The 22,260-nt window shown below is 35.6% G+C and overlaps 1 pseudogene; it reads right to left on the bottom strand.

Annotated features, from left to right (window-relative positions):
* Nucleotides 1–21,729: 21,729 nt before the first annotated feature.
* LOC128654804 (uncharacterized) lies at nt 21,730–21,841 on the bottom strand (annotated as a pseudogene).
* Nucleotides 21,842–22,260: the final 419 nt, after the last annotated feature.

The following is a 22,260-nucleotide window of genomic DNA, read 5'->3' on the forward strand; positions in this document are numbered from 1 at the left end:
TTCCCCTCCCATAGTTTTGTTGCAGTATCTAATATATCTAGTAGATGCATGGAAATGCATAAAGAATATAAACTTTAACCGACAATCATGGAAATGTTCATACATGCATTGTCTCCCCTCCCCAATCTCTTACATTAGTTACTATATATATATATATATATATATAAATATATATATATATATATATATATATATACAAAATTGCAGAGGTGAACGGCACTCACGAGTATGTCAGCTACCTGGTGCTCTCACTAGGGAGAAACAAACAGTAAAGCAGGTATGGATCCCACGGACGGACTCCGTGTTGTAGCCAGGATCCAAATGAAGCAGGCACACAGATTTTTTCAAAAGCACTCCGGTTTATTGGCTAAATTGTTTACCAAACGTTTCGGCTCACACACGAGCCTTTGTCAATGGTGTACAAAACCAAATGTCATCCTGGCTGCAACACGGAGTCCGTCCGTGGGATCCATACCTGCTTTACTATATATATATATATATATATATATATATATATATATATATATATATATATATATATATATATATATATATATATATATCTTTGTTTAAAAGTAAATTATTTCTATATTAATTTGTATAGGATTCTGAAACATTCTGTGTATTTTTTATTCTTTTTTTACAAAACAACTTTTGCAGTGCACTTTATACAAGCTTTAGTCTTCTTTTATTTCATTAAATCACAATTTATTTATTTTTTTACTGAGAGACTGGAGTGAATCCTACAGGTTCTGGAGTACTGCAGTACAAAGTTTACTTTACAAGTTATCTGTTCATGAACTGTAAAACAATAAAATGTTTGAAAACAAAATGTCAGTTTTAAATAACTTCTTTGGTAAGTAGATTGTCTTGCAAATGTGTGTGTAACTGTGTTTGTATTATAAACTATGCACATAAACAAAATACATGCAATTACAAGACATTTGTTTTCTATATTGTTGTAACTGATTTTCAATAGCCAAACTCCACCATTTACTTATTTGGAGTAGCCAATTAAAGGCTAGATTACAAGTGGAGTACTAATTTATCACACACCCATTTATGGGTGTGCAGTAAATAATCAGCCATTACAAGTAGCTGGTTATTGCTACCGCAAGCTCAAGGTAGCAGTTAGCACTGACAAAGTTACCCAGACGTCAGACCTCCTTGTTAATTTTTAAAATGTCCCCCCATTGCCCCCAAAATAAGTTACGTAGTGGCTATAATAAATTAAAAAATATTAGAATCTTTTAAAAAAAATAAAAAACTGCACTAAGCAGTTTTAGGGGTTAAAAGTGGCGGGTGTGGTCTATGAGAACTGTGTGTTCCCTGTAAATATATATGTTTATGCTCATATACATATATATTTATGTGTTAATATGTGTATAAAGTAATATTGTGCGCTCCACTAGCCCTAAGTCCGTAGACAAGAAATCTAACCAAGGTGGTAATTTTAGTATAAAGTGCAGTGCTTTGCAGTTATCATTTACTATACATATCTAAACATTTTGGGTAAGATTACAATTGGCGCACTAACAGTTATGCACAAGAGAAAAAGGGTTTACTGCAGGTGTTTGTGCATGTCTGATGTAGCACTTGTATTACAAGTTGAAAGTAAGCGCAATCGCTTGAGCGCAATTGAAGTTAAATCACATCGGGATAGCGCATACTCAGAGTTCTGATTAACTGTTTTGCAAAACAAAAAGTGTCACAAAACACATAAAAAATACATATAACAGTACAATTACACTCATAATAACACTATCTAATAAATATTATTATAAAACATTGCATGAGATACATACATATACATGTCTAAATATGTATATGTATTATTTATATATATATATATATATATATATATATATATATATATATATATATATATATATATATATATATGTATATATATATATATATATTTATGCATATGTGTACATATGTATTTATATATGTATTTATATATTTACAGACATATATACAAATATAGACATAAATACAAATGTATACATATATAGACATTGGAGTGCATTGGAGCCCTTTGCAGTCAAGTAGATGAAAACATGTAAAAGCATACTTATTATACAATATTTATGTTTAATAAAGTGTTATACTGTATTTACTGTAAATATTTCATATTCCAATGTTCTGCACACAGTAGAATATGTTTTATGTGTTTATAAATAGATATTCCTATATATATATATATGTTTATATCTATAGCTTTATATAATTATATATATATATATATATATATATATATATATATATATATATATATATATATATATATATATATATATACATATAAAAACTTGAAAGGAAGATGATATTTTTGGATATCATCTTCCTTTCAAGTTAATATACTATCTAGGACATCCAAGAGTGAAGGGAAGCTCGCACACTCTGCACTCTGTGCCCTGCAGCAGTATATTCTATCCCGGATTGAAATTATACGGTTGTAACTGAGACAGGCGTTGGTTGGCTAGTGGAGACCACGTGAGGAGACACGCCTCCCGGTGCCTCAGTGGAAGGCCGCAACTATGTGTGTACGGTCAAGAGGAGATCCCAGTTACATCAAGTCGAAGGAGACACGAAAGAAGCGGTGAGTGGGCGCAGCAAATTGCTGTGTTGGGCACGGGCTGTCCTGTAAGGTCCCACTTTTGTACCGCCAAAGTCGAACAGACTGATACGTATGGCTGTTTGCTGAGCGAGTTCAGCAGTATTTTGCTGTCAGCACTTTGGGACTTTGCGGGAACTGCAGAGGGAAGAGGCTTTCATGCAGAGTGTTTGCTTTATTTTGTTGTGCAGTTGTATGAATCCTTCTTCTTTTGACTGTTATATACATATATAGGTATATATATATATATATATATATATATATATATATATATATATATATATATATATATATATATATATATTACCAAAATACCAACAGATATATGTAGAAATATGTATTTATGAATAAACAGAACATATTCTGCTATGTGAAGAACATTGGAATGTGAAATATTAATATTGTCATGTCGGTTTGCACGCAAATATGGTGGGTTTTTTTTGCAGAAAATAGACAGTATCACGCTGTGTATACAGAACATAAATGTAAGAGCCTCATAAAGTCAATGAGAGGTGGGGATAATAAGGAATATCAACAACCACTTAAAGTACTTGACACGGCGGTCACTAATAATCATAGAGCGAGATAAATTGAGCTGTCACGTCTCGGGCTTCACCCGTACTTACGCGAGGTAGTGTTGGCCCTTCTCCTGGTACTCCTGTCGGTGCAGGCTAGAGGTTCCTGTGTCCTCCCAGGTAGGCAAAGAAACCTGAATCCAGATAGAAGGATGGCCACGCTATTAGGCGCGACCTTCAAACTCACTTCTCCTTCGGTTCAACTACAATGCGGGTACGGGACTTCCATCCGGACGTGACGTCAGCTTCTCCAATATTTTCTTTAGACAATCCTCCACAGCCAGCGGCTCCAAGGCACAGTATAGGGCTCTACCTTACCTCTGGGACAGGTAGCACCGGGCTCCTCACAGCCCTTAGTAATGAAATAGGAAAAAATGTAATGGCAGGAGTCCCAAGAGGTTAATAAAATAACAGGCTTTATTGAATCAAAATTTAAAAAACAGCGAAAAAATGCCTAAAAGACTTAAAAGAAGAATGTGTAGATCAGTCTTACGCGTTTCGGCTAGCTGTTGCCGTAATCATAGACTGTAGCAGACAGACATTCTAAGGTCTTTATATACATATGAAATCAATTACTTAATTAATTAAACTAATTCAGCTGTATACTAGCAAGCAAAGAACAACAATGTTATAGGTATATCGGAAAGCATTAGTTTTAGCTGCTACATATAACAATCCTTGGTTATCTGTTACAAGTGCATTTTGTGCACACAGAAAAAACAGAGTGAAATTTTATACATTGGTCATTTTTGATATATATACATATAAAGATCTCCTTTTAAAGAATGATATACGGAATTTGCAATAGACCATTATATATAAAAATGTATCTACCAATATATACATTTAAGGATATATTTTAATCCTATAGACCAGGTTCGAACCAGCAACCTATGTGTTCAGGGGCAATGAACCTAACCACAGGGCTATAGCAGCCCCACTATATAACGTGATCTAAAAAAGGGGGCTTAAAAGAGACTAAAGACAATTGAAATAATTCTAATGTCTCTTAAAAATACGTAGTATTTTATTAAATTCAGTTTATGAAACACTATCACGTCTAAAAATTCATTATCCCCCAAAACGTATATAAAGAAACAACAGTGAAATTGAAACAAAGGAAAATGAACACAAACAGTTCATGAATAGTTGTATAGACTATAGATAGATAGTATAAAATAAATTCTAAAGGAATATATAGCCACAGTAAACATATAATTTTCCCATAGATGCAATTTCATGTATATAGATAGACAAATAAGGAAAGCTTTAACCATATATTTGAATAAGATATTTAATATGGTGGTATGATGATATTTATTGTTTCTTTACATATGTTTTGTGTTTAACTCCAAAAATTAATAAGGTCAAACTCCGAATTAAATCCATATGGGATTTGAGTCTTGAGTTTGAACATCCAGTTGACTTCTTGTCTTCCCAAAATTTGGGAATATCACCTCCTCTCACTGGGGTCTTAATAGCCTCAATTATATTCCAGCTGAAAGATCTTACTGATTGATCATGTACTTCTATAAAGTGTCTACTCAATTCAGAGCAGGGGACTTTATTTCTAATGTCCCCTAGATGTTCTCTGATGCGCGTTCTCACATCGCGAGTAGTAAGTCCTACGTATTGACCCCTACACGATTTACATTCTGCAAGATATATAACATAAGTAGAGCTGCAATTTAAGCAGCCCTGTATTTTGAAAGATTCTCCCTTCACATATGAAGTGAATGTGTCTGTTACATTTTGGTATTCACACGCTTTGCAGCAGTTACTACCACATTTAAAGCTTCCATTATGTTGTAACCATGAACTAGAGTTAGTATGTGTTTGTGTATTCCTTAACATACTAGGGGCGCGATCAGATATCGATCGCAGTTTGCGGCGCAAGCGAGGGAACCGGCGTCGCCCGCAGTTTCAGCTCGCAACTCGAGCCATCCCATATAGGTCGCCGTCAGATGCTAACGTGCCGTAAGTCTCACAAACCAGCGATGTCCAGAAATCTGCGTAAGTACAAATTTCTGGCGTCGCCAGTGACTTGCGCCACGTTAGAATCTGCCGGCGCCTATAAAACCTGACTAAAGTCTAAAACACCCGCACTGTCTAACACGCCTCCCTAACATAGCCCGCACTGTCTAACACGCCTCCCTAACATAGCCCGACACGTCTAACCCTCTATCCGCTATCCCCCCTCACTAGCCTAACAATAAAAATGCTATTAACCCCTAAACCGCCGCTCCTTTACCCCGCCGCAACCTAATAAAATTATTAACCCCTAAACCGCCGCTCCCGTACCCCGCCGCCAGCTATATTATATCTATAACCCCCTAAAGTGAGCCCCTAACACCGCCGCCATCTATATTAAAATTATATAACCCCTAATGTAAGCCCCTTACACCGCCGCCATCTCTATTAAAATGATTAACCCCTAATTTAATCTACCTACCCCGCCGCCAGCTATATTATCTATATTAACCCTAAGTATATTATAGTTAATATAGGTATTACATTATATATATTAACTATATTAACCCTAATTATATTAGGGTTAATATAGTTACTATAGTATTTATATTAACTATATTAACTCTATCTAACCCTAACTAAATTTATATTAAATTAATCTAATTCATTTATAAACTAAAATGTTCCTATTTAAATCTAAATACTTACCTATAAAATAAACCCTAAGATAGCTACAATATAATTAATAATTACATTGTAGCTATGTTAGGGTTAATATTTATTTTACAGGTAAATTGTTAATTATTTTAACTAGGTATAATAGATATTAAATAGTTATTAACTATTTAATATCTACCTAGTTAAAATAATTACCCAATTACCTGTAAAATAAATCCTAACCTAAGTTACAAATACACCTACACTATCAATAAATTTAATAAACTACTAACATCTATCTAAAAATACAATTAAATTAACTAAACTAAATTACAAAAACAAACAAACACTAAATTACAAAAAATAAAAAAAAGATTACAAGATATTTAAGCTAATTACACCTATTCTAAGCCCCCTAATAAAATAATAAACCCCCAAAATAAAAAAAATTCCCTGCCCTATTCTAAATTCAACAAATTTCAAAGCTCTTTACCTTACCAGCCCTTAAAAGGGCCTTTTGTGGGGCATGCCCCAAAGAATTCAGCTCTTTTGCATACAACAAATACAATACCCCCCCCCCATTACAACCCACCACCCACATACCCCTATTCTAAACCCACCCAAACCCCCCTTAAAAAAGCCTAACACTACCCCCCTGAAGATCTCCTTACCTTGTCTTCACCACACCGGGCCGAACTCCTGATCTGATCCGGGCGATGTCTTCCTCCAAGCGGCAAAGAAGAATTCTTCCTCCGGCGATGTCTTCCTCCAAGCGGCAAAGAAGAATTCTTCCTCCGGCGACGTCTTCCTCCAAGCGGCAGCAAAGTCTTCATTCTTCCGGCGGCATCTTCAATCTTCTTTCTTCGCTCCGCCGCCGCGGAGCATCCATCCCGGCCGACTGCTGAACTTGGAATGATGTACCTTTAAATGACGTCATCCAAGATGGCGTCCGCCGAATTCCGATTGGCTGATAGGATTCTATCAGCCAATCGGAATTAAGTTAAAAAAATCTGATTGGCTGATTGAATCAGCCAATCAGATTCAAGTTCAATCCGATTGGCTGATTGGATCAGCCAATCAGATTGAGCTCGCATTCTATTGGCTGATCGGAACAGCCAATAGAATGCGAGCTCAATCCGATTGGCTGATCCAATCAGCCAATCGGATTGAACTTGAATCTGATTGGCTGATTCAATCAGCCAATCAGATTTTTTTAACTTAATTCCGATTGGCTGATAGAATCCTATCAGCCAATCGGAATTCGGCGGACGCCATCTTGGATGACGTCATTTAAAGGTACATCATTCCAAGTTCAGCAGTCGGCCGGGATGGATGCTCCGCGGCGGCGGAGCGAAGAAAGAAGATTGAAGATGCCGCCGGAAGAATGAAGACTTTGCTGCCGCTTGGAGGAAGACGTCGCCGGAGGAAGAATTCTTCTTTGCCGCTTGGAGGACGACATCGCCCGGATCGGATCAGGAGTTCGGCCCGGTGTGGTGAAGACAAGGTAGGGAGATCTTCAGGGGGGTAGTGTTAGGCTTTTTTAAGGGGGGTTTGGGTGGGTTTAGAATAGGGGTATGTGGGTGGTGGGTTGTAATGGGGGGGGGGGTTGTATTTGTTGTATGCAAAAGAGCTGAATTCTTTGGGGCATGCCCCACAAAAGGCCCTTTTAAGGGCTGGTAGGGTAAAGAGCTTTGAAATTTTTTGAATTTAGAATAGGGCAGGGAATTTTTTTTATTTTGGGGGTTTATTATTTTATTAGGGGGCTTAGAATAGGTGTAATTAGCTTAAATATCTTGTAATCTTTTTTTTATTTTTTGTAATTTAGTGTTTGTTTTTTTTTGTAATTTAGTTTAGTTAATTTAATTGTATTTTTAGATAGATGTTAGTAGTTTATTAAATTTATTGATAGTGTAGGTGTATTTGTAACTTAGGTTAGGATTTATTTTACAGGTAATTGGGTAATTATTTTAACTAGGTAGATATTAAATAGTTAATAACTATTTAATAGCTATTATACCTAGTTAAAATAATTAACAATTTACCTGTAAAATAAATATTAACCCTAACATAGCTACAATGTAAATATTAATTATATTGTAGCTATCTTAGGGTTTATTTTATAGGTAAGTATTTAGATTTAAATAGGAACATTTTAGTTTATAAATGAATTAGATTAATTTAATATAAATTTAGTTAGGGTTAGATAGAGTTAATATAGTTAATATAAATACTATAGTAACTATATTAACTATATTAACCCTAATATAATTAGGGTTAATATAGTTAATATATATAATGTAATACCTATATTAACTATAATATACTTAGGGTTAATATAGATAATATAGCTGGCGGCGGGGTAGGTAGATTAAATTAGGGGTTAATCATTTTAATAGAGATGGCGGCGGTGTAAGGGGCTTACATTAGGGGTTAATCATTTTTATATAGGTGGCGGCGGTGTAAGGGGTCAGATTAGGGGATAGATAAGGTAGATGGCGGCGGTTTTAGAGGCTCACAGTAGGGGGTTAGTTTATGTAGATGGCGGCGGGGTCCGGGAGCGGCGGTTTAGGGGGTAATAACTTTATTAGGGATTTCGGGGGGGGGGGGGGATCGCGGTTGACAGGTAGATAGACATTGCGCATGCGTTAGGTGTTAGGTTTATTTTAGCAGATCGCGGTTGACAGGGAGATAGACATTGCGCATGCGTTAGGTGTTAGGTTTATTTTCTAGTTAGTTTAGGGAGTTACGGGGCTCCAATAGTCAGCGTAAGGCTTCTTACGGCTGCTTTTTGTGGCGAGGTGAAAATGGAGTAAGTTTTCTCCATTTTCGCCACGTAAGTCCTTACGCTGCATATTGGATACCAAACTGCGCGGGTTTGGTATACCTGCCTATGGCCCAAAAAACTGCAGGCGACGGCAGAAATATACGCGCGTAACTTCTAGGTTACGCCGTATATGTGATACCAAATCCGCGCAAATATTGGCGTCGCCGGCTTTTGCGGGCGACGCTTTATATCGGATCGACCCCTAGGAGAGAGAGTATTAGCTAAGGTATTATTTTTGGTATAGACAAATCTACAACCATCACCAATAATTTCTTTTAATGTTTCATCTCCATAAAGAATCGGAAGATACTTGTTAACAATGCCACAAATGTCATTGTATTGGTTAGAATATTTAGTGATGAATGTAGGTCTGTCATAATTTTTTCTTTCTTTTTTATTTCATAATAGATCTTCTCTCTTGTATCCATCAGCTTCCTTCTTAGTCTTAAGAACCTCCTTTTTATGATAGCCTCTATTTATGAGGCGATCAGCCAATTCAGTACTTTCCTTAATGTAATCAGTATTTTTCGAACAATTGTGTTTTACCCGCATCATTTGTCCTTTAATGATGCCTTTAAAGACATGTTTAGGATGACTACTGGTTGCATAAAGTAATGCATTACCAGCAATTGGTTTACGGTATAAAGTAGTGTTTACACAATTGTGATCGGTTTCACCAAGTAGTGTAATGTCCAAAAAATGTATTTTGGTTTTATTCCACTCCTTTGTGAAAGTTAACCCCATCTGGTTGCTATTGAGACAATTTAGAAATTCATTTGCTTTATTCTCATCTGCTTCCCATATTAAAACGAGATCGTCTATAAATCTCTTATAATAAATCACATGCTCACGAAAAGGATTATTGTCGCTGTATATGTATGTTTCTTCAAGCCAGCCCATGACCAGGTTTGTGTATGAGGGCGCAAATTTCGCCCCCATCGCAGTCCCTTGTTTTTGAATATAGTGATCATTTTCAAATGTAAAGCTATTGTGTTCCAATAAAAATTCTATAACCTTCAGTATATATTTCTTAAAGGCATTCTCCAGTTTATTGTCTTTGTCTAGATAATATTCAATAGCTTGTAGACCAATAAGATGAGGGATCGATGAATAAAGCGATACAGAGAGAGAACAAACGGCTGTAGTATATCATCTACCCATTCTGACACATGCTCCAACAAGGAGCCATTGCCTGAAATGATAGGTCTACCTTTAATATTATCTAGACCTTTATGTGTCTTGGGTAGATGATAAAACACAGCCGTTCTGGGAAATTCAACATACAGATAATCAAATGTAGGTGCATCAATAAATCCATTTCTTTTACCTTCATTAAGGAGTTTAAATAATTGCTTTTGAAAATCAATACGAGGATTGTAGCTGACCTTTTTATATACATTGGGGTCTTCTAACTGTCTTTTTTTTTGCGCCATTGACTTCTATGGGTAATACATCAACAATTACTTCTAGCAGAGTTAGCAAGGGAGTGGGAACATTAAATTACTGCTCCACTTTTAATCTGGCCCTATATACACAAAGGGGCCTATTTAATATGGTGCGAGTGGACATGATCCGATATTGCGGATCATGTCCTCTGTACATTGATAAATGCAGACAGCATACGCTCTCTGTATTTATCATTGCATCAGCAGTTGTTGTGAACTGCTGGTGCAATACCGCCCCCTGCAGATTGGGTGTCAATCAACCCAATCTGGGTTGATTTCTGTCCGCCACCTCAGAGCAGGCAGACAGGTTATGGAATGTGAAATATTAATATTGTCATGTCGGTTTGCACGCGAATATGGTGTGTTTTTTTTGCGCCATTGACTTCTATGGGTACATCAACAATTACTTCTAGCAGAGTTAGCAAGGGAGTGGGAGCATTAAATTACTGCTCCACTTTTAATCTGGCCCTATATATAAAAAGGGGCCTATTTAATATGGTGCGAGCAGATATGATCCGATATTGCGGATCATGTCCTCTGTACATCGATAAATGCCGACAGCATACGCTCTCTGTATTTATCATTGCACCAGCAGTTGTTGTGAACTGCTGGTGCAATACCGCCCCCTGCAGATTCTGTGTCAATCAACCCGATCGTATTAGATCGGGTTGATTTCTGTCCGCCGCCTCATAGCAGGTGGACAGGTTATGAAGCAGCGGCCTATAGACCGCTGCTTCATAACTTCTGTTTTCGTCAAACCTGAAAGCTCACTGGAAACACGGGGCATACGGAGCTTGATAAATATGCCCCAAAATCTCAAAGTGTTTACTTTATTTTATGGGATGCTGTTTACTTGGATTACCACTAGATGTCACTGAACTCATTTACTAGCAGAAAGGTGTAAAAAATGAAACAAACACTTCAGTGCAACTATTATCCTTTCCAAAATGGAAAAAAAAAACTGAAAGTAAAATAGAATGTTGCAAGTAAGTATACAAAAGGTAACCTTTCTGCCTCAATTTATAGAGATAATAAATGGATTTTTTGCTTACAAGATGCATGAATAAAGAATTAAACAGAATGAATCCTTGCCTTCTAATGTTATCAGATCAACCATAATCACATTTCAATGCTTAGACTTACTTTTCTGTAAATGCTAATGTATGCAGACTTCAAGAAAACTGAAGCACAATAATCCAAGCCTATATTTCATAAAGCAATATTAATAACTTATGTTTAAATCCTGTAACACTGACACAATGTGAAATTTAAATAATGATTTAAATTAAAATAAATTTTGCTATAGGTTATCCAAATATGTATCATGAGAATGGTGTAATTGCTTCTGCTAAAGGAGACTGCTATGTGGAAGAGAGATCAGTTTTATAAGGTCTAACACAATGGCTCATAATATCCATATTGAAAATGAGCTAAGAATAATGTTATGTATCTCTGTATTGATATTAAATATTAAAGGATATTAAAAATCCCCCACAGCAATTGTTTGCAGTTTTTTCTGGTATTTTTATTTCAGTCTATGGACTGTATAAGGAAAGGGCTTAATTCCACCAAAAATGTGCTCTTTTTTGGGTCACAGATTTGTCAGTTGTGAGATCTCCTGCTTATCTATTCTACACACAGACAGAAGTTGAACATATTGTACTATTCAGATATCATGGGGACAGCTAGGTCAGTTGAAGTATGTGACTATTAGAAGAAAGTGTACAGAGTGTATATCGTATATTAGAGAGAGCATTGTCTGTCATACTGTATATACCTGACATTGCATTTTCCTTATGCTTGACTGTTAAAGAACATTTTATAAGAAAAAAATAAAATAATGAGAGCATGTATATTTTTCAATGTAATGGCCCTTTTGATGTAGAACACTTATTCCAGATTTTAAATTACCAAACTTAAATAAAAAAAAAATGAGGAATCTCCATGCTTTTTAATATTTGATTGGAAACTAAAACTCTGGCATTAAATTAAATATTTGTAATTGAATTTCCTGTGTTTTTTTAGTAAAAAATGTACATGTTTGTTTGCATGTGATCTCTATGTGTTTGTGTGTAAGTGAGTCCACTTATATGTACCGCAGCACTGTCCAGGCTTTGTATAAAAGACCTTTATTTCATCACACTGGGTCAAAAAAATACAACGTTTCGGGTCAATACCGTTAATCATTCATCTTTGTCTGTATTAAGTGCACAGGTTAAATACTAATTATAGCCCCTCCTCTTTTGACAGGTATAGCTCACCATCTGGGAATTCAAGCCATTGAATACTATTTAAAGAGAGACATCTACATGCCAGTCAAACAAAGGGATTTTTTATTGGAATGTATATCCTTCGTATTGGAAAATAATTATTTTGTTTACCAAGAGAAATTTTATTTGCAGATAAAGGGAACGGCCATGGGGACTAGGTTCGCCCCTAGTTTTGCTAATCTCTTCATGGGATTTTTTGAGGAACATTACATCTATCCATCCTCGTATGGGGCGAACCTAGTCTTCTATGGCCGTTTTATAGATGATCTCCTGTTCATCTGGGAGGGTGATGCCTTAGAAGCTCAGAATTTCATTGACAGTTTAAATAGGAATTCATTGGGCCTAGAGTTTACTTCTAAATTGGAGGACAATAGCATAGAATTTTTGGACTTAATACTAACATGGGAATATATCCACCAAAACTTTTTTTAAGTCAGTGGATGCAAATAGTTACTTAAACTATAACAGCAACCACCACTTACCTTGGAAGAAAAATATCCCCTATAATCAATTTTGTAGAATTCGCAGGAATTGCACAGATCTAGCAACTTATGACATGCAGGCGAGTATACTGAAAAAAAGGTTTATTGAGAAACATTACCCCTTAGATCTAATTGAGAATAGCTACATGAGAGCTACAAATAAATGCAGAGAGGATTTCTTTGTAAAAAATAAGGAGATTACATCAAATGCAACCAGGGGACCTGTTAAGGTGAATGAGAAGGTCAGATTTATAACACAATTTAATAACAATCACAATAAAATTAAAAATATTTTAGGTAAACACTGGCACATTTTGACAGGGGACCCTTTGCTGAGGGAGAGTATAGGGAATTCGCCCGTTTGTACTTTTAGACGTGCCCCCACATTAAAAAATCTACTAGCTCCCAGTAAGATTGTAATGAAGAAAAAGGTTTTGACTGGCAAAAAAACAAGTCAACTTGGTAATAGTTTTCTAAGTAAACCAGGTTTTTTCAAATGCAATAGGGCCAATTGTGGATTGTGTCAATACACCAACAATAAGAGAACTGAATTTGTATCTCATGTAAGTAAGGAAAAATTTCACATCAAAACACACTTTACGTGTGATTCAGCATTCGTAGTCTATTTGTTAGAATGTAATTGTGGGGTTCAATACGTGGGAAGGACCTCGGGACCCCTCAAAAAAAGATGGGGTGAACATCTAAGAAATATCAGTAAAAATATTGCCAACCACAGTGTCCCTAGACATGCCAATCATTGCCATACAGGTACATCCAATTTGTTTAGTATTTTTCCTTTAGAACAAATGAACCCCAAATGGGGTAGGAACAGATATCTGCATTTAAGACAAAGGGAGACTTTCTGGATTTGGAAAATGCGAACTTTGTCTCCTGGCGGCTTAAATGCAAATATTGATATGGCTGCTTTTAACTAATATACTCCATATATGGTTACAATAAAAATTGTCAAGATGTCAGCTCAACGACATCTAATATGCAGATACTCACTGAGGCGAATTATTTTGATCAACCCACCTTATAATATGGTGTATATATATGTGTCTATATATTTTATTATTTGTTAACTTTTCCCTTTGTAAGACCACTAGAGTATATATACATTATCGGTCTTATACAAGTTAGACAGGAGGCTTAACCTCCAAATATAGATATATCTTTATAGTTGTAGATACCCTTGGTATGCAGGGGGTACAGTCATTGATGACTGTGATAAATTGATAACCATATAGTCTATATGTAATTTTCTCCACATCCAATATTAACATCAATATGTGAGTTGAGCTTGAGATCGCTCTGCTTTTTATAATCCATCTACATTTGTGTATCCCCTAGCAATACTCCAAACCACTATATTGACACCTTTTGGTTATTTATAATATTAGTGATCTCCTCATTTTATATGATATGTGAAAGCTATGTAGTCCGTTTATTAACAGAAATAAGTTATGCCACGGTTGCCCTTGGACCCCACCAATGGGGCCTTTATATCAGCTACAAGCTGTTTGTATTAACACGTATTAGGGACTGGATCTAGTTTTACATTTCCATTTAGTAGTTGAGGCTATATATAGATTATATCATTTTAATATATTTTATAATATTATTCTCATAAGCATGGTAGTCCATATGTACCCCTTTAAGAGGACGTAACATGCATTATGTACTTTTTTAATAATAATATATAGTTTAAATATATATTATTTTTTACTATCATGGTTATCGTTCATGATTTTTGAGTGACATGCAAAGTTAAACACGTACATGCGATGCATTTAATTTTGTATTAATTCAGATGACTTTTAGATATAGCCATATTATGGTATCAATGACTTAGCTTTCTATTTTTATCAATTTGCATTATATGATATGTTTATAATTAGTAATTTGTTTTTTTAAGTAATGTTTTATATCTATCTTGCTATAAGCATAATATGATAGTAGGTATGTCCGATCTGGCAGTTACAATACATCTCATTAGACACTCTAACCATAGGTAATATGGGCCGATTTTGGCTCTACACTACACTGCAAACAACATCTTTACCGAGATTACGTAGTAGAGAGGTGCGTTTTATTGTAAGCACCTCATTGGTTATTTGTATACACCTATGATATACGACTTAGAGAGGTGTGTCTCATTACAATTACCTTATTGGTCAAGTGACTAAAACGGAACTCCCAGTGTTCGGACACACCTACGTGCATGCGATGTGATTTTATTATACACTTTTGCACCTGAGGAAACGGTCACGTACAGACCGAGAAACATTGTGCCTAATAAAGTCTTATTTATTGTATTAAGATTTTAGCCATGAACTTTTATTCTTAACTGGTAACTTTTATTTTACTACTACATCACCCATCTTTGAATTGTCTTGCTAATTGGCTCTCAACGGGTGAGCACTGACCGCTTATTTGAATCCTGAGCTGGCCACAGGTTTGTCAGTTTGAAATACTGTCTGAAGCCGAGACCACTATTGGAGCCATCACAGCCGGTATTTACGAGCGGATTCATCTTACCACATTGGAGTGGGAGTTAGCTGGACGACTCTGAGGGTCCAGGAGGCTCTTGTGACACTTATCAAGTGTCTGAAATCTTGTGAGTATTATTGACTTACATTTATTGCGTGTCCTACCCCATTGATTTCTGCACTATGTTGGTGCCTTCTTTTATCTCACTTTCTATCTTTGTATAAAAGACCTTTATTTCATCACACTGGGTCAAAAAAATACAACGTTTCGGGTCAATACCGTTAATCATTCATCTTTGTCTGTATTAAGTGCACAGGTTAAATACTAATTATAGCCCCTCCTCTTTTGACAGGTATAGCATCTTATAGTGCCATCTAGTGGTATTGCAAGGTATACATATTTTAACCCTATATCTCTACAAAGTTTGAGTTCTTGTTGGAGTTAACTAGAAGGGTGGGTAACATATTTAATGAAAGTTATTAACCATATCATTCAATTTGGTCTCTACTTTATTTTGCTCAGATACTATTTGTGCTCACATTTTTTTAGATATGGCCATAATATCAGTCAAGTGTGGTTTCAAGTCATTGATCTTGTAAAAAAACCCAGACGTGGAGGTAATAGAGAATTCATTCTGAAATGTGGGGAAGCCTTTTGGATATATATACACTTAACTCAATAGAGCCCTTGGGCATGAATAAGGAATTAGACTATTAAGTGTTTCTTTAAATCTATCTTTGGTATATTGTTTTTATTTGTAGATAAGGTTTTTTATTTGTATATTCAAGTTATATTCACATTAATGTATCAGGATGATTTTAATAAGGCATATATAGGGTTAAAATATGTACCAAGAGAATGAAGCAAATTTGCTAATAGAAGTAAATTGGAAAGTTGTTTAAAATTGTATGTTCTTTCAAAATCATCGAAAAATATTTTTGGGTTTCATGTCCCTTTAAGGCTACAGCATAATACAAATCAATATCTGGGACTGCACCTCCCACAAACGTCTATTGCCACATTGCTGGTGAGCATGTCTTAATTATTTATTCAACTGTTTGTTTCTACTGAAAATTATCAAATATATAAACCTGTAGATTTAGCTAGTCTTGTACCTGTCTCTTTTTATATTGATAATTGTTTCATTATCTCTTTATACTGAGAATACATTTTTCAACCCTTAATAAATCTTAAAATATTCAGCCATTTACTTATTTTTTCCCCCAGCATTTCTAATCACAGAAGCTGCCAAATTTCTACAGAAATGTGTTCATGCATCACAAAGATACAAGCAACTAAAAATTTGAACATTCTGGCAAACTCGCTGCACTATAATATATTATTTATTTATTTTTTTAGAAAGGTGATCAATTTATCAAATGATTTTCACTCAATATATATTCTATATACATCAGTATAATTGTCTAACATATAACAGATTACAAAAATAGGCTGTATCTTAAATTTCATAACTTTTTTAATTTCTCCTCCAGTACCTTAAATTCCTTACTCCAATGGAATTTATTCAATAATATATTGTGATTTACCTCAAACTTTATTAACCCCTTAAGGACCGGACCATTTTTCAATTTTCTTACCCTTAATGACAATGGCTATTTTTAAATTTCTGCAGTGTTTGTGTTTAGCTGTAATTTTCCTCTTACTCATTTACTTTACCCACACATATTATATACCGTTTTTCTCGCCATTAAATGGACTTTCTAAATATACCATTATTTCCATCATATCTTATAATTTACTGTAAAAAAAAATACAAAATATGAGGAAAAAATGGAAAAAAACACACTTTTTCTAACTTTGACCCCCAAAATCTGTTACACACCTACAACCACCAAAAAACACCCATGCTAAATAGTTTCTAAATTTTGTCCTGAGTTTAGAAATACCCAATGTTTACATGTTCTTTACTTTTTTTGCAAGTTATAGGGCCATAAATACAAGTAGCACTTTGCTATTTCCAAACCACTTTTTTTTAAAATTAGCGCTAGTTACATTGGGACACTGATATCTTTCAGGAATCCCTGAATATCCCTTGACATGTATATATTTTTATTTAGAAGACATCCCAAAGTATTGATCTAGGCCCATTTTGGTATATTTCATGCCACCATTTCACCGCCAAATGTGATCAAATAAAAAAAATTGTTGACTTTTTCACAAATTTTTTCACAAACTTTAAGTTTCTCGCTGAATTTATTTACAAACATCTTGTGCAATTATGGCATAAATGGTTGTAAATGCTTCTCTGGGATCCCCTTTGTTCAGAAATAGCAGACATATATGGCTTTGGTGTTGCTTTTTGGTAATTAGAAGGCCGCTAAATGCCGCTGCACACCACACGTGTATTATGCCCAGCAGTGAAGGGGTTAACTAGGGAGCTTGTAGGGAGCTTTTAGGTTTAATTTTAGCTTTAGTGTAGTGTAATAGACAACCCAAATTATTGATCTAGGCCCATTTTGGTATATTTCATGCCACCATTTCACCGCCAAATACAATCAAATAAAAAAAAAAACTTAAATTTTTCACAATTTTAGGTTTCTCACTGAAATTATTTACAAACAGCTTGTGTAATTATGGCACAAATGGTTGTAAATGCTTCTCTGGGATCCCCTTTGTTCAGAAATAGCAGACATATATGGCTTTGGCGTTGCTTTTTGGTAATAATAAGGCCGTTAAATGCTGCTGCGCACCACACTTGTAATATGCCCATCAGTTAGGGGGTTAATTAGGTAGCTTGTAGGGTTAACTTTTAGCTTTAGTGTAGAGATCAGCCTCCCACCTGACACATTCCCACCCCCTGATCCCCCCCTGACCTCCCTCAAACAGCTCTCTTCCCTCCCCCACCTCACAATTGTCACCGCCATCTTAAGTACTGGCAGAAAGTCTGCCAGTACTGAAATAAAAATCATTTTTTATTTTTTTTTATTTATTTTTTCATACTGTCTGCAGTCTGCATCCCCCCTTACCCCACAACCTCCCTGATCCCCCCATACATCTTTCTAACCCTCCCCCTCTACCTATTTGCCGCCATCTTGGGTACTGGCAGCTGTCTGCCAGTACCCAATTTGCCCCCAAAAATAGTTTTTTTTTTTACTTTTTAGATGAAAAATATGTTTTCTGTAGTGTAGCTGGGCCCCCCTTAATAATCTACACCCCTCCCCCTCCCAGATCCCTTACTACTCAAAGAAGATCCCCAGGACCCCAGGCATCTGCATTTGTTATATATTGTCATATTTTGCGCCCGCCCCCCCGCCCCCCCCCCGCCGCAACCGCCGAAATTACCGGAAATACTAAATAACAACACAGATCGGGAGCGTATAATTAACGGTCCTCCCAGAAGCTGCTCCCACCCACCAACGAATGTGTGATCGCTATAGTCCAATGCAGAGAGGGCCACAGAGTGGCCCTTTCTGCATCGGTGGGTAAAATAAGGGATTGCAGTGATGCCTCAATATTGAGGCATCACTACAATCCCTTGTAAGCAGCTGGAAGCGATCATGATCGCTTCCAGCGCTTCTAACAACAGAGGACGTACCAGGTACGTCAATTGTCATTAAGGGAATGTTTTTCCATGACGTACCTGGTATGTCCTCTGTCATTAAGGGGTTAAACCAGCTCCACAGACTAATTTATGAATCAGAGATTATTTCTCACTATATAATTCTTTGGAGTTTTAACAAGGAATTTAGGAAATTATTTTGATTAGGAGTGTGAACCAATATTGCAGGAGATTAATTAAAGGTGAAAGTCAGGAACAGGTTAAAGTTGTTTCCAAGAAAACAATACCATAATCATGCTTCATGCTTGAGAATAGTCAAGGAACAGGCAGAGGTCAGGAACCAGCATAATCAGCAGTAACATCTAAGCAATAATGTAACATTTAAGTAATGTCTAAGCAGAAGGATCAGGCAAAAGATTAATACAAAATACCAGAATACAAACAAGGGTCAGGCCAGAGACATAATCCAGAACACAAGCTGAAGTCAAAACCAGGAGGGCAGGTCAGGAACAAACATGCCATAAAGAATTACCAAGCACAGAGTGTTTTCATCAAAGGCCTTTTAACAATTTCTCTGCGCCTGTTCTGCCACAAGGTCACTTCCGATACTAAGGGTACAAATAGCGCTACCCTTAGCTCAAGTCGCATAGTACGGGCTATTAATAGAAGAAGTATGAGACCCTTTGCGCTAAGCTTAGAGAACCCATCTGCAGTTGGATCTGAAAGTAGAACACACAAAGTGCACCAGGAGTGTCAAATGTGCTAATCATTTACTACTTAACCCAGCTATGCGCTCCAGCTGTGCTCACAGTCCTCTTCTTAGTGCCGGACGTCAGCCATACTTACAGATCTCATAGGTACGACCTTAGGGGACTGACAAGTAAAGAGTTGAAGAGACAATAAAGTCAAAATTAATTTCATGATTTGGATAGAGCATGCAATTTTAAACAACTAAACTGTTTACTCCTATTATTTGATTTACTTTGTTCTTTTGGGATCCTTTGCTGAATATCATACCTAGGGAGTCTCAAGAGCAGCAATAGATTACTGGGAGCAAGCTGCTGATTAAGGGCTACACATATATACCTCTTGGTTAAACAGGTGTGTTCAGCTAGCTCCCAGTAGTGCGTTGCTGTCCCCTTAACAAAGTCTACAAAGAGATAACAGAAGTAAATTGGATGGCTGTTTAAAATTGTATGCCATAGAAGCATAATAAAGGAAAATAAATGGGTTTCGTGTCCCTTTAAATTTTTAATGTTTCCTCTTTAAAAAAGGTAAAATCAAGAAAGTATATTTGTAATATGTATTGGTATTATTATTATTATCGTCATCATTTAAAGTTTGAAAGGATTCATTAATTTGTATTTTAAAGATTATATTTGTAAAAGATTTTATGTAAGAACGTATATGATAAAAGATGTGTGGATATCATAACAGTAACTCCATAGAAGTCTAAACAGGAGGAGTTTTTCAACACAAATTTAAAAGGTACTTATATGCTATAGATCATGTTGTTCAAAGCTTGTATATATGTTTTGTTTGTAATGATATAAACCAGGCACTTGTGTACCAAATAAATGATATGTTTCTTTGAATCTGGGATGTACTTTCTCTTTAAACAATTTATAGTTTCCTATGCTTGGTGACCTTAGCAAGTCAATGCACCGGAGTAGCAGCACCCTAGTATAAACAGTAGATGGCGCTGTAGTACATGTGGTGACTGGAAGTGGATGAATGTATTGATATATTTTGGAGATCAACATATTAACAGTTTCCAGAATTTAGAAAGATGTATTTAAAGAGCCATAATACCCAAATGTTTAAACACTTGAAAGTGATGCAGCATAGCTGTAAAAAGCTGATTAGAAAATATCACCTGAACATCTCTATGTAAAAAAGAAAGATATTTTACCTCAAAAGTTCCTCAGTAGCCACCTCCCATTGTAAAGGATTTCTAAGCAGCATTTTAGTGTGTTTGTCCTGGGACATCTGAAGGGACTAGCATCGTGCACTCTCATATTATTTCACCAATCAGGTAAAGGAAGTTTACAATGAAATCTCATGAGAGTCAAGTCAAATCTCATGAGATCACAGTAAGAGTTCATGACCTCAGCACTGCTGATGCTGATTGGCTGCTGTTCATTTCTTCATTTTTTTTAATTTTTTTACCTGCAGCTGGGAGCAGCTGAGTATAACTTTTTACACAGAACTTACTCTGCTGAGCTGAGGAAATTGTGAGGTAAAATATCTTCCTTTTTTACATAGAGAAGCTCAGGGGATATTTTCCTGTCAGCTTTTTACAGTTATACTGCATCAGTTTCAAGTGATTTAGCATATGAGTATTATGTCCCTTTAAGAATAAAAATAACATTCTCCTGTAAGTAAAGAACATTGGAATTTGAAAGATGTACAGTAAATATACAATAAAACACATATAAACACAAATACATATGTATACATATATAGACCTATCTATAAGTGCATTGAAAACATTTTTTATGCAGTATTCATGTTTAATAAAGTGTTTAACAATGTATTTATTGTAAATAACCAAAAAGCATATATATATATATATATTTGAGAATAAATAGAACATATTCTGATGTGTGAAGAATACTGAAATGTGAATTATTAATATTCATTTTGGGTTTGCGCACAAGTAGTGTGTTTTTTCCCCTCATTTTTCACGCTCCATTCGCTCTATTAAAGTCTATGTTGGAATACCCTAAAGTAATCATGATATTGTAACCTCAACTTTTAGCGTGCTTTGGGTTATCCCACTAGCGAAAACCTTTTACTTTCAACTTGTATTATGCGCGGTATCTGATGCCCAAAAAAGTCCAAAGTCGAACAAAGATAATGCGCGAGCACGAACAATAATTAGCGTTCCACTCATAATCTAGCCCCACCTGCTGTAAAGGCCACTAGGACCTCTTCCATCTTTTTCAAGGGGAGTGCTAACCTTCTCTCTTTTCATACAGCCCAGTGTGGTTAATTTTAAATATGTAAATTATTATTTTTTTTAACAGGAACTCTTAAAAAAAAACACAATGTTTGTGATATTTTTGACAATTTTTTTTCATGCAATTTTGTTCCAGATTCTTGCTTTAGCATCTCTTTTTGTGAGACGTTAGTTTTAGGATAAGTTCAGAAAGGGTTTAAATGATCATTTTTATAGAATAAACACAATAATAATTTATTTATTGGTCCCTATTCCTCTAAATGGTATCTGATAATAGTAAAGTGGCTAATATTTAAGAAATGCTAAGCGAGAAAAAATCTACTATGTGTGCTGCCAAGGGATGTTAGGCATTAAAGGTCAGATTACAAGTGGCACACTAATGATAGTGCGGGTCTTAAGCAATATCGCAAGACTGCACTAATGTTAAAATGCAACTTGATA

This window comes from Bombina bombina, chromosome 3 (assembly GCF_027579735.1).
Source record: "Bombina bombina isolate aBomBom1 chromosome 3, aBomBom1.pri, whole genome shotgun sequence".
Taxonomy (NCBI): Eukaryota; Metazoa; Chordata; class Amphibia; order Anura; family Bombinatoridae; genus Bombina; species Bombina bombina.